Raw genomic sequence first — 12,079 nt, forward strand, 5'->3', positions numbered from 1 at the left:
ACTTCCCGGATCATGTCCCGCACGAACTTGGTGTGTTTGGTGAGACGTCCGCGGCGGCGGCTGTGCCTCGGTTTGCTCACATTCTTAGTCACCTTGTGGCCCTTGTTGAGGCCCACGGCCATGGGATAGCGGAGGGCCATGGCTACTCTTTTTCAATGGTTGCTGTGGCCTGATGTCACCCTCTTTAAACTGATCTTTGCTTTAATCTGCTCTGACCCAGTGCCATGGTTTTGGAGGGTAAATGTCTCTCCAGGGCCCTGTGATCCCCACCAGGTGGTGCTCATGACAGGATGTGGGAGGGTAGGGGGGGAGCTCGGTGGAGGAGCAAGTCATTGGGGACATCCCCAAAGAGTACACTGGGCCCCTGCTCTCTCCTGTCTACGTGCCTTGGCCATCCTGAGTGAGTCTCTCTGCTCGGCAGGGGGACACAGAAAGGTGGTTGGTGTCTGGTGTCACTCAGTGAACTGTCACTCAGCTGTTTCACAGAGCACTGCAGTTCTCAGGGGCCTGAGACCCTGGGTTCAAAACAGCACAACTTTCTGGGTGGGAGACTGGGCTCTTTCCCAGCTACGCGGAGTTTGGAGGCCCATGGCTTCCTAAGCAGCTTGGCAACCTCTCCTCACGTTATATATAGCCCACAGTGTGCTGATTTCTAAGGCCACATGGTAGAAACGCAGTGCTTCCTGGCTTTCTCACTGCTGCCTAAGGATTATGGGATTTCTGTGCTGTGTATTAGTTGGTTCAACTAGAGAAGCAATTCCTCTCCTCCCTCCGTCCCTACCTCCAAGTGTGTGTCTGTGTCCATGTCTACATAAAGCACTGAGTTACATTCCCAGCCCCTTGAGTTTTTACTTTTAGATGGGATCTCACTAAGCTGCCCAGGTTGAACTCAGACTTGCAATCCTCCTGCCCCAGCCTCACTAGGTGCTGGAATTACAGATGCGTGCCACCACACCTGGCCAACACCACCTGTATGGAGGTGTGGCCTAGTACAGCTGCAGCTCCTGGCTCAGCAGTCTCTCTCACTCTCCTGCTGGCTCATGTCCGAGGCAGGAGCTACAACCCACAGGGCTGGCAGTTAGAAAAGGCAGATGGGTTCAAAATGGGGAGAAGCAGGAATGTGATGAGAACCACAAGCGCAGCCTGGCTGGGGCCCTGAGGCTGGGCTGGGGAGAAGGTGCACGCCTTCGTCTCACAGCCTGTCTTGGTCTGACAGCTGTACACAGTGCCATAGACACGGTGGCTGACGGATGCATTCTGAGGCTGGGAGGCCGACACAGTGCAGGCGACACTGGTGTGGGGAGGGCTTGTCTGGCTTTGCGGCTGGCTGGCTGTGTGCTGTTCCCTCATGAAGCAGGGAAAGACAGGCATAAGCTCCCTGTCTGTTTATAACAGGGCACTAATCAGCCTGGAACAGGATCTTGCCAGGACCCAAAAGCTCTGAAGCAGACTCGCACCCCATGAGGCCCCAGGGCCAACTCCCTGCCCTTTGTCCTAAGGCTCACTGCCCACAAAGCAGAGACAGGAAAGAGGAAGAACCCTGGGCCCACTTTGGACATCTCAAGTCCCAAACCAAGAGCCATGTGTGCCAGGTTCCTCAGCATGGCCCTTTCCTTCCTCAGAGCTCACTGAGGTCCGTGCTTATGGGCTGCATCTCCTACACCCAGGAATAGAGTGTATGGTGGGAAAGGTCAGGTGCAGAAGGCACAGCAGACCTGACTCAGTTTGTCGATCACACTGTCCGCCAGGATCGGGAAGACCCAAGGCGAAGGGCCTGCTTCCAATCACTAAGTCCAATACACTCAGCGCTTGCACCATTTTCCTTTCTGTCAGTCTGCACTCTGCATGCTCCACGGCTGCAGCAAACTTCATTAAACTTTGCTATTTTCTCCTTAGGTCTTGCGCATGTCTAATTCTTTATTCATCATGCACAAGAACCTGGAAACACGTCCCTAAATCCCAGCACCCCTGGTAACAGCCCCATCTCCAAACACGGTCACGGCAGAGATAGTTTCAGAAGGAGAGAGGCAGTCATCTATAGAGATCTATAGTCATCTATGTCCCAGGGCCAGCACCCAAAGAAAGGATCTGGGTTCTGCACTGATGCTGTCTGAGAAGGGAACCCATGCCTTGGGCTGGCTGCTCTACGTGGCTTTCCATACAGTCCTCTAACATGAAGGATCCTGGATTGTGGAGGTGGACACAGGAATCTACACATGTCCCAAAGAAGTAAAATTGGAAAACGCCAAAAAGTTGAGTGAATTATGTCAATGTCAGTTTCAGAATCCTGGTTGGGATATCTTACTACAGTTTTGCAAAATGTTATCTTCAGGGTAAAATGAGTTAAGTTCATATCAGACCAAACTGTGGTCTACCAATTCTGTCTTCTAGCAGAGTGAGTGTTTTTGTTTTAATGTGTTGAGTTTTGATTCATTTAGGCTTTAGTATAGTGCCTGGTGATAGACATGGGTCTAGTTTAGTCTTGGGCATGTGGGAAACCTGTTTTTCCAGGATTACTTAGTAAAGAGGCTTTCTTTCTATTTATTTATTTATTTATTTATTTATTTATTTTTTATTTTTGGCGGAACTGGAGATTGAACTCAGACCCTTGCGCTTGCCAAGGAAGCGCTTATTCCACTGAGCCATCTCCCCGGCCCCATAAGAGGCTTTCTTTCAATGAGCGTGTTTATCACCTTGTCAAAGATGAGGTGCCCAAATGCACATAGTTGTTTCTGCATCCTCTACTTCCACTGATACTTAGGTCTGTGCTTTTGCCAGAACCATGATATTCATATCAGAATAGCTTTGCAATATAATTTCAAGTCAGGGATTGTGATGCCTCCTGCCTTGCCTTTGTTGCCATTCTAAATCTCTTCTAGTTCCAAATCAATTTTTGGATTGTTTTCTCTAATTCTGTGAGGTATGCTGTTGGAATTTTGATTGAGATTCCATTAATTTGTATAACAACTTTGGAAATATGGCCTATTCACTCTGTTGGTTCTTCCTGAGAACAAGGGGTATCTTTCCACTTCCTGATATCCTCTTCAATTTTCGTTTTCAGGTAATGTAGTTTTCAATGTAAAGATCTTGTACTTTCTTCATTAGATTGATTACGAAGTATTTCATTTTGGGGAGTGCTTTTGTCCAAGGTAAGGTTTCCTAATTTCTCATTCGGTGTTTATTATTGTGTACGGAATGCTAGTGATTTTTTACTTTATATAAAGCTCTATTACTGCATTTGACTATTAAATCTATAAGTTTTTGATGAAATTTCTGAGGTCTTCTATGTATAGTATCATGTCGTCCACAATGATAATTTAACTTTTTCTTTTCCTATCATTATTCCTTTTATTTCTTTCTCTTGTCTAATTGCTATGGCTAATGTTTCCAGAACTATATAAAATAAGAGTAGTGGTAATGGATATCCTTGTCTTGGTCCGGATTTTAGAGTGAAAGCCTTCTGGTTTTGACCATTTAGTATGATTATGGCTGTTGGTTTGTCATAGAAAGCTTTATCAGATTGAGATGAAGACCATCTATTCCAATTTTCTGCTGAGTTTTTAAAAATCATAATGGATGTTGGACTTTGTGAAATGCTTTTTTTCTTCTTCTATGGAGTGGCTCATGGTGCTTTTGTCCTTGGCTCTGTTAATATGGTATACTTATGGATTTGCATATGTTGAACCTTCCCCGAATCCCTTGGATGAATGGTATTTGACCATAGTGTACACTCATCTTGATGTTCCAATGCATTCTGTTTGCCAATATTTTACTAAGGGTTTTGCATCTATATTCACTGGGGAGATTGGCCTGTAGTTTTCTTTTTTGATTGGATCTTTCTTGGGTTTGGTATCAGAATAATGCTTTTTTCCAGGAATGACTTTTGGCATACTGCTTCCCTTTCAATTTCATTATAGAGTTTTAGAAGTAGCAGTATTACATCTCTAAATTTCTTGTAGAATTCAGATGTGAATCCATCAGGCCCTGGTCTTTTCTTTGCTGGGTGATTTTTAATTACATCTTAAATTTCATTTACTGATACTGGTTTATTTAGAGTTTTTATATCTTCTTAATTTAACTTTGGTAATTGATATGCATCTAGGAATCCCTCTCTTCTGTGTTTTCCATCTTATTGGAATATAGGTTGTTAAAATAGGTACTAGTGATCTTCTGGATTGCTGCAGGATTTGTTGTGATTTCACACTTTTTACTCCTAACTGCCTGTATTTGAGTCTTATCTTTTCATTTTAAAATAGATTGGCAAGGGCCAGCCAAATAGCTCAGTGGATTAAAGCACCTGCAAGCAGGCAAGGGGCCAGGGGTTCAATTCTTGGGCCTGCAGTGCCAGCCCCGCCCACAGGGCATGCTGAGATGGCAATTGAGACTGGGCGTGGTGGCATGTGCCTATAATCACAGTTCTTGGGAGACTGTAAACAGGCGGATCACTATGAGTCTGATCTAGTAGTGAGACCCTGAACACCCTGTAGATACTCCCTAAAAAAACAGAAAAAAAAAAAAAGATTGGCTGAGGGCTTGTTAATTTTAATCTTTCAAAGAACCAACTCTTCAATTTGTCCATTCTTTATATTTTTTTTAAATCTCAGTTGAATTAATTTGTACTCTGATCTTTATAACTTTTCCCCTCATATGAGGTTTGTACTTGACATGCTCTTTTTCTAGAAGTCTGAGGTTCAATGTAAGGTCATTTAATTTTGTGCTTCTTCTGATTTTTTATTCAATATGGAAATTTACCACTATAGATTTCCCTCATAGGACTATTTACATTGAATCACATAAGTTCCAGTATACCATATGGGCATTATCATTTCATTGCATGAACTGTCTACTTTCTTCTTTAATTTCATCTGTAACCAACCGGTTATTCAGGAGTGTGTTATTTTATTTCAATGTGTTTATGAAGTTCTGGCTTTTTTTCCCACTGATTTTCAATTTCATTGCACTATGGTCTGAAAATATGCATAGGATAATTTCAATTCTTTTGCATTTACTTACGTGTGTTCTATGAGGTAGTGTGTGGTCTATTTTGGAGAACATCCCAAGTGGCAGCTGAGAAGGGTGTGTATGCTGATGTTGTGGGATAGAACACTCTGTAGACAGTTACTAGTTAATTCTATTTGTTCAAAAGTTTGGTTCAGTTCTAATAGTTCATTTTATGTGTGTGTAGTTATCTATTTGTGACAATGAGGAATTGAGGTCCCCCATTACAAATGTATTAGTGCTTATTTGATTGTTCCTGTGTGTTAACATGTGTTTTATTTAGTTGAATGAACTGGTATTTAGTAGCAATCATATATGTTTATGATTGTTTTCTTGGACTGTTCTCTTAACAAGGATGCAGTGACTTTGTCACTCTTAATCAGTCTTGGCTTGAAATCCACTTTGTCTGCAAATAAAATAAGTACTACCTTTTTCATGGTTCCTGTCCTCTAAAGTATCATTTTCCATCATTTGATTTCCAACCTAAGAATTTCTTTTTGAGTTAAATGTGTTTCTAGAATACTCTTGGATCTTGTTTCTTGATACATTCTGCCAGTCTGTTTCTTTTGATTGGTGACTTGAGTCCATTTACCTAGATGGTTATAGCTGATTTGCACCGACTTATCCTTGTCATGTTATTTTTTTGTTGTTGGTTCCCTTTCCTTTCTTTCTGTTTGACTTTTTTTGCCTGATGGATTCATTCTGGTAGTTCCTGGAGCTGTGGTCTTTGTTATCTCTTTCTAGAATGTCTTTCAGAATGTTTTGTACTGCTGCCTTGGTGGTTGGGAATTTCTTCAGGTGTTCTTGGTCATGAAAGTTTCTTACTTCTTCATTAACTTTGAAAGATAGTCTTGTGGAGTACATCAGTCTGGGATGGAGGTTGTTTATTCTTAGAGCTTGAAATACTCCAATCTCTCCTGGACTTAAGGGTTTCTGTTGAGAAGTCTGCTGTAATTCAGAAGGGTTCCCTTTATACATGATTTGCTTCTTTTCTCTAATGGCTTTTAATAAAATGTTCATGTGTGAAATCATTGGACCCTTGACTAATATATACTTTAGGGTAGATGGGTTTTGGTCAAGGTTAATTAGAGCTCTATCTGTCTCATGTATCTGAATGTCGAATTCTTTTTCTAGGCTTGGGATATTTTCTGCCATGATTTCTGTGGACAGATATTTTTATGTTGTTTGTGCTATCTCCTACCTTTTTGTTGATTCCCATCAATCTTATTTTAATTCTTCTTTGTATGACCTAGCAACCATTGGATTTATTTTTCATGGTCCCTTGCTATTATTAAGAAATCTTTCTTCTCATGACCACTAAGCACGATCCTGCCTTCTATGCCTCATAGCCCATTCTTACATCAGCTCATTCTGCTGCATTGGGCTTTCACTAGAATTTTTAATCTCCTGGGTATCTGACTGAATCTGTTTCATGGATTCCTTTTTTTTTTTTTATGTTAGGGGATTCATGGTTTCCATCATTTTCCTAAGCTCTTCTTTATTTCTTTCTTTTTTGGTATTTTTTCTAGATTCACTAATCATATTCTGCATTATAGCTATCATCTATGAAGTTATCTTAGAAATTATTTCTGACTGGATTTTTTTCTAGAACCTCATTCTTATGCTTTGTTACTTTTGATGTTACCATTTCAGAGAGTCCAGGTGGAGGCTTCTGAGTTACTTCTCATTGATCCCGGGGTTTGCCTTTGGTGAGCTGGAAGTCTGGGGTTGCCTCTCTCTCTCTCTCTCTCTCTCTCTCTCTCTCTCTCTCTCTCTCTCTCTTCTCTCTCTCTCTCTCTCAGTTCATTTCCTGTCTTAATGCTTATAAACCATTACTCATTTACAGAGGGGGCAGACAGAGCCTAGATCTGTGACAATTGGTCCCAGCAAGTCAAGTCAACTGCAGAATGTTGGAAATGGCTGATAATTCCAGGAAACCCAGGTCTTTAATTCCACCATAGTATAAGCTGCTTCTGGTTTCTGTCTATAAGGCTGGTACCCAAATCTTTCAGTCTACAGCACTCTGAGTGACTCCTTCTGGCCTGAACTCAATTGTGGCTCACCCTGATACTTGGGGTGGGTGGATGGAGTGAATCCACATCTGCTCTGAGTTCTGGACGTAAGGGTTTCTGTTGAGAAGTTGCTGTAATTCGGATGGGCTTCCCTTTATATGTGATTTGCTTCTTTTCTCTAACAGCTTTTAATAAAATGTTCATGTGTTAAATTGTTGGACCCTTGACTAATATATGCCTTAGGGCAGGTGTTTTTTGATCAAGGTTAATTTGAGCCTCTTTCCAAAATGTCTACCAGCCAAGCAACCTCTGCTGTGGGACATCTGATCCTGAATAACCCATAGTCACTATAGTCCACTGCTTCCACTTCTCCATTTCACTGGTGCGTTTCTCTGTGGAAACCTCTGGAATCATCAGTAGTTACCAAGCCTCTGAAGGTTTGAGCCACCTCTCCCACCTGGAGAGTTGAGGTCAGAGAGAAAGTGCCATTTGCCATCTCCCTCCTCCCTATGTGGTCTCTCTCTTTGTTCTCCCTGGGGGCTCTGTTTTCCACTTTAAATCCTTACTGGGTTGCAGGGACCCACTGCCCTTTTCCTTCACTTCCTCATGGTACTATATTCCTGTTGGGAGCCGCTGAAGCTGGAAATTGGTCACATGTGTGAGAGCAGGACTAGGCCTCAGTACCTAAAGCAGTCAAGCTACATCAGCCCTGAGAAAAGCATCCTGCCAGATTAATGCCAGCTATTATTCTGCCGGCAACCTTGTGTCTTGGGATACTAACTTTACAAAGGTAGAAATAAATGCCTCTACTGTTGCTCTGGGGTCATTTGCCAATCAGGCAACAGGCCACCACCTAACCCAGCTCTTTTCTACTGCCCTTTCTCCCCAGGGTACACTGAGACACCAATCGAGTCCAACATATTCCAGTGTCTGGACTTCAAATATTGAAGAGTCAGTTTCTCTAATGCTTGCCATTCTTCCATCTTCCCAGAAATCTCTCATTTTTACTTTCTTGAGTAAACTTTGTCCCTGCTTTTTGCTTGTTTCATACAAGTCTATGTTCAGGCAAGAAGAAACTGGACTCCAACTCCAGAAGGAGAGCTGAGTCATCCAGAACCATATAACATCTAGTTAGTGAGCCACTTGTTAGAAACAAACTACCAGATAAGGTGAGGGATGGCTTCTGCAGGGCTGTCTCTGCTTCCTACCAGCCTGCGCTCTGGACAAGAGAGGCCATTGGGAAGCCCCATTGGCAAGCAACTGGGGATAGCCTCGGTTTGACAGCTAGCAAGAAGGAAGCTTGGGGCCATTCCTCTGAGAGGAAGTGACTCCTGCCAACAACCACAGCTCCAGGGGGCACGGTAGGCCCAGCTGCAGACCTCTGAAACATGCCTGGGCTCCTGGCCCTCAGCAGTGGTGAGATAATAAATGTGTGTTGTTGTGAACACTGAATTGTGGTGCTTTGTTTGGCAATGAGTAATTCACAGATTACTTATCTGATTTCTGTGCTAATATTTTTTGCTATTGTTTTGCCAATCTCTTTCCTTGAGGGCATATCTCATTCTTACTCCTATAGTGTTGTCTTGTTAGGACCTCAGGAAGGGCAGTGTTAAGTATTTGTGGAGTTGTTTTTTTTTTTTTTTTTTGTTTTTTGTTTTTCCAGTTAAACTGGCCGTCTTTTTTTGGAAGTCACCTTCAAGTCTTCTGCTATGGACTAAATGGTTGTGTTCCTCCTCTTGGGCACATGCATTTAAATACTTGAGCCCCCTTACCCCAAAATAAGTAAATAAATAAATACTTGAGCCCTAAATCCCAGAGTGATGGTGCTGGGAGGAGACCTTTAAAATATCACAAGCTTTAGGTGAAATTTTGGCACAGAAAACCCATGTTGGACTAGAAGAAAGGGAAACCCCAGGATCTGCCCTCTTGCTGTGTCACACAATGGCCACCTGCATGCCCAGAGCACTCACCAGGGAGGAACTCACCAGCATCTTGACCTTGACCTTCTGATCCCCCGGAACCAAAGAAAGTAATGTCTTTTCCTGGCGGCCCCATCTACGCTACTCTATTATAGCAGACTAAGCCAAAAAATAAATCGCAAGACCTATCATACAAATGAGAGAAAAAATTAAAGTACAGTCCCTTCTCAATGAGTTATTCTAAAATATCTATGCTCCAAGTATAGGCAAGGAGATTAAGAGAAATTCTATGTTACAGAATGTTCTTTCCTTTTAATCATTGGATCAATGCAGCATAATCACAGGGCTTTATTTTCTCCTTATAGTTCTAGCAAGCAGTGGAATTGAGAACGTCCCAGTTTGCCATCTGCTTCATTTTCACAAGCCTGAGCCACATCAATAAAAGTAATAGCCTTCTAATCAGCAGCCTCTTTGGAACAGAGAAAAAGAAATACAGGCCTAGGCCACAGCTCTGGTTTGATTCACACTGAGGTTTGGCCACAATTTTGAGAATTCCTCACTTGTATTTTATCTAGGCAACGGAACTACTCCTTTTAGCTCTGAAGTCACTATTTTTTTTTTTTTCTATATACTATGGATTGTCAGAATTCGTAAGTGTCCTTCGTAAATGTGGGAAAATAAAGTTTCTCTGGAATTCTCAGTGCTTCTGTGAAAGGCCCTGATGGAAAGCTAGAGGAACAAGCCAGAGAAAGCCGGCCTTTGTTTCCTCAGGAAGTATTTCATCTTTTGCCTACTCTGAGGTTTATATCCATTTATCAGTAACTGCTTTTATCCTGAAAAAGGAAGGTGAAATTTCTCCTGTCTTTACAAGTCACCTAAAGGATATCACAAAGCCAGCCCTAAGCCAAGCACTGGGGTCAGGGAGAGCTCTGTTTGCAGAAGCCAGAAGGAGCAGGCTCTCTGCTTGTGACCCCCTGCCCTCCGCCCGTGGACTGGGGTGTTTGTCTGACCCTTGGAAAGGTGCATTTCCGTTCCAAGAGGGTAGTGGGACTCAGACCTGTCCAGCCAGTCCCAGAGGAGCAAAGGGCTCTCCTCCCTTTGGGGTCTCCATCTCTTCTGTAGAAAAATGGCCCAAACACATTTCTCCTGTCTCTTTCTCTGGGAAAAACCCTGTCACCTGCACTAAGATAGTTCTCTGATTCCTATCTCAGTGCCTGCACATTCTGCTACGGAAAACAGGCACTCATATAGTTAGTTACATCTCACATTACAAGGGGCTTCATTTGGCAGATCCTTCGCAGGGTGACAAAACAGTGGGAAACATCAGGCCCAGGGTCAAACAAGGCCACAAGGCAGGGGACATCCACTAGGAAGTAGTAAGACTCCCTCAGTGTGTTCAGAAAAGGGTGCCTGAGTGGGGAGAAGTGCTCTTAGGAACCTAAATTAAAAGACAATGACGATGCAGCTCACAGCTCCCTAGGGAAGGACTGAGGGCCTCTGCCTTCCAGCCCCTCTCAGTGGTGTCGTGTTCTCAAAGGACGGAAAGATTTCCTCAAAGAACTCCTGGACTCACTTCATCACTGGCCCAGGGATGTCCAAAACCCTAAATCCCCCCTCCATCCCAAGGCAAATGCATGTGAGTCAGTGGCACCCCGCAAGCCCCAGATGGATGAGTGGATTAGGCAGATCTTTAACGGGGCTTTAAACCAATGAGTCTATGAATTTACTGACACATATGGGAGAACAGCAAGTGGAAACTGCAGGCCTCACTGCACCTGGCAGTGTGGAGGTTTTTGAGGCACCTGGCGCTGTGGGGGTATGTGAGGCACCTGGCAGTTTGGGGGGTATGTAAGGCACCTGGCGCTGTGGGGGTATGTGGGGCATCTGGTGCTGTGGGGGCATGTGAGGCACCTGGCACTGTGGAGGTATGTGAGGCACCTGGCGCTGTGGGGGGTCATGTGTGGCACCTGGCACTGTGGGGGCGGTATGTGAGGCACCTGGCGCTGTGGGGATATGTAAGGTATCTGGAGCTGTGGGGGGCTATGTGAGGCACCTGACACTGTGGAGGTATGTGAGACACCTGGTGCTGTGGGGGCATGTGAGGCACCTGGTGCCTGTGGGGGGGGGCATGTGAGGCACCTGGCACTGTAGAGGTATGTGAGGCACCTGGCGCTGTGGGGGGGCATGTGTGGCACCTGGCACTGTGGGGGCGGTATGTGAGGCACCTGGCGCTGTAGGGATATGTAAGGCACCTGGAGCTGTGGGGGCATGTGAGGCACCTGGTGCCTGTGGGGAGGGCATGTGAGGCACCTGGCACTGTAGAGGTATGTGAGGCACCTGGCGCTGTGGGGGGGCATGTGAGGCACCTGGCACTGTGGGGATATGTGAGGCACCTGGAGCTGTGGGGTGCTATGTGAGGCACCTGGTGCTGTGGAGGTATGTGAGACACCTGGTGCTGTGGGGGCATGTGAGGCACCTGGTGCCTGTGCGGGGGCATGTGAGGCACCTGGCACTGTGGAGGTATGTGAGGCACCTGGTGCCTGTGCGGGGGCATGTGAGGCACCTGGCACTGTGGGGGGGGTATGTGAGGCACCTGGTGCTGTGGGGATATGTGAGACACCTGGCGCTGTGGGGGCATGTGAGGCACCTGGTGCCTGTGGGGGGGGCATGTGAGGCACCTGGCACTGTGGAGGTATGTGAGGCACCTGGCACTGTGGGGATATGTGAGACACCTGGTGCTGTGGGGGACATGTGAGGCACCTGGCACTGTGGGGGGGCATGTGAGGCACCTGGAGCTGTGGGGGCATGTGAGACACCTGGCGCTGTGGGGGTATGTGAAGCATCTGGTGCTGTGGGGGCATGTGAGGCACCTGGTGCCTGTAGGGATGGCATGTGAGGCACCTGGCACTGTAGAGGTATGTGAGGCACCTGGCACTGTGGGGGCATGTGAGGCACCTGGTGCCTGTGGGGGGGCATGTGAGACACCTGGTGCTGTGGGGGGGCATGTAAGGCACCTGGCACTGTGGAGGTATGTGAGGCACCTGGCGCTGTGGGAGGGCATGTGTGGCACCTGGCACTGTGGGGGCGGTATGTGAGGCACCTGGCGCTGTGGGGATATGTAAGGCATCTGGAGCTGTGGGGGGCTATGTG

General features: G+C 45.5%; 1 protein-coding gene across 2 annotated transcripts in view; it reads right to left on the minus strand.

Moving 5' to 3' along the window:
• Window positions 1-12,079, minus strand: part of Mcub (mitochondrial calcium uniporter dominant negative beta subunit) — a 105,772-nt gene that overhangs the window by 50,213 nt on the left and 43,480 nt on the right. The gene's annotated exons all lie outside the window — the stretch shown is intronic.

Source organism: Octodon degus, unplaced genomic scaffold (genome assembly GCF_000260255.1).
Source record: "Octodon degus isolate 3935 unplaced genomic scaffold, OctDeg1.0 scaffold00016, whole genome shotgun sequence".
NCBI lineage: Eukaryota > Metazoa > Chordata > Mammalia > Rodentia > Octodontidae > Octodon > Octodon degus.